Source organism: Westerdykella ornata, assembly GCF_010094085.1.
Source record: "Westerdykella ornata strain CBS 379.55 unplaced genomic scaffold EI97scaffold_7, whole genome shotgun sequence".
Lineage (NCBI taxonomy): Eukaryota > Fungi > Ascomycota > Dothideomycetes > Pleosporales > Sporormiaceae > Westerdykella > Westerdykella ornata.
Genome location: NW_022986857.1, coordinates 1 through 2,405, shown reverse-complemented (window position 1 = coordinate 2,405; position 2,405 = coordinate 1).

Genomic DNA, 2,405 nt, shown 5'->3' with positions numbered 1-2,405 from the left:
AGTGATCTTTTTATAGACATGAGGTTTGAAGGATAACTTAGAATCTAAAAAGACTCCTAGCCATCTAACCTCTGTCTTAGGCTCTATAGTTGCTCCTCCTATAGTAATACTATCTGTTACTGCTATTCGCTTATTGTGGAAGTGGATAAGCTCTGTCTTTTCAATGTCGAAGGCAATGGCAGAGTGCTTAGCTGCTGTAACTAGCTCACTAGCTATCTTTTGTAGAATTCGGCAGTTTTTCTGTGCAGAGTTTGAGGCAATAGAGAAGGAAAAGTCATCAATGTAGCTTACTTTAAAAGCTACATTCCCTTCCTTTTTACAAAGTTCACTTATATAAATAAGGAACAGGATAGAGGATATAGGAGAGCCTTGTGGGATTCCTGTATTTATCTTTTCTTTGTCTTGTATTTGCCCATTAAACTGTAGCTATAGTTCTCTATCTTCTACAAAGGAAGCAATCCACTTTATTAGGCCAAGTGGTAAACCTAGCCTAATGCAAATAGATAGAAGTTGGTTTTTAGAGACATAGTCGAAGGCTCCCTTTATGTCTAATAGGAGAGTAGAGACTATCTTCTTTTTCTGCTGTTTGCTCTTCTCAATGATAGTTGAGAAGCTAGATAACTAATATTGCCCACGATATCTAACTATGCCTTAAGTATCTCGAAAATCTTATGTGATTTCTTTTTATTACGACCCTTAATATTAACACCTGTGTAAATAGCATTACAAAGGTTTTCCTAGACTATGTTAATAACCTACTAAATATCTAGATTCTAACTCTTGCTACAAGGAAGGTTCATTAGAACTTCCCTACCTAGAAAAGCCTAACAATTAAGCGCATAAAGGTATGTTGTTGTTGCAAGTTGCTTAATCTAAAAGCTAACTAGACATAGATCTATATTAAGAGAGTAATTAAAAAGGATCTGTATAGACTTCTAGAGACTGTCTTTGATTATAAGTGGCTTAGAGTTATTTTCGACTTCTAGTAGAATGCTTTAGACTTTATTAAAGTCTTCTATTTCCTTAATAGCTACATAGATATTAGTAAATTAAACAGGAGAGCAAAATAGTAGTGCTAAAGTAAGTTTAATTCTCCCTTGTTGCTCTTCTTTTGCATCGCTAATATAGTTTACTCTAGCAATCTTTGCGAACTTTGCTGCTAGTACTAAGCTTGTAATAGATGTTGAAATGAAGTGGCTAACATACAATAAACTTTACATCTATGCTTAGCTTTCTAAGAATTTCTGCTTAATTGTTAACAATGATGCTTTAACGAAGATGCTAGCTAGGTTGTTAGACTTTTGTATTATGAGCCACTACAATTAAATAAAAAAAGAAGATGAATAATGCACCTAAGCTCTTTAATGCTAATAACCATGCTATGTATGGTGCCATTTACCTAGCTCCTAAGGTGTCAGATTTGATGGTATCTGAAGATGTCACGGTGACAGAAAGATTGAATGAAGATGGGTTGACTGATTGTATTCAGGTGTGTGCTTATGTGTGTAAGGCTGGGGCCTGATACCAGTTTTGATGTTCCTTCTCTGGGTACCAAGGCTGCGCAGGGCACTAGCCACTGCAGAATCACTAGCCACATATCCTCAGACAGTACCAGTACAGATACCTTCTCCCAGTCCTCCTCTCCAGTCCCAGATGGGATGTCCATAAACTGGCTTATCATCTGACAGATGTCTATAAACTGGCTTATCATCTGATATAAGGATATGGATAATGAGGATAATATCTTAGGCAACAGGAATAATTCTTACAGTAGAGAAAACCTTTTTGTTAAGGAGGAGTAATTTAACTTAGGCATTTTAGGAGATGTACTTCTTCCCATTCTTTCTTTTGCTTCTCTCTCTTGTTATACATGTTTATTATACTATAGTGTATCTTTTTTAAGGTTCTAAGGGTTTAAGTAGGATGCTGTTATAGTTTAATAACTTTTATGCTTCTAGTATTTGTTTTAGAGGTCGTGTTTCTAACCCTGTTTAACTTTAAGAAAACTTATAACGATAATAATTTATGCTAGACATATAACATATTCTATCATCGAGATGGACAAACCATCGAGATGGACACTTTGCCAAGATAACACGACTACCAATTCCAACATGACATGACTAGATCACACAATGCAGAATCTATCCAAGAAGAAGGTCGAATAATTCTTGCCCTTCAAGCAATTGAATAGAGAACAATTTATAGCCTCCGGAATGCAGCGTGTATCTTCAACATCAAGTTATCGACTCTCTATAACCGACGCGCTGGGATTGCATCACGACATGATTGTGAGCCAAACCGAAAGAGCCTTACATGCGCTGATGTCAGATGGTAAGCTAGTTTATGAACATCCCATCTGGGACTGAAGAGGAGGACTGGGAGAAACTGTCTGTACCGGTACT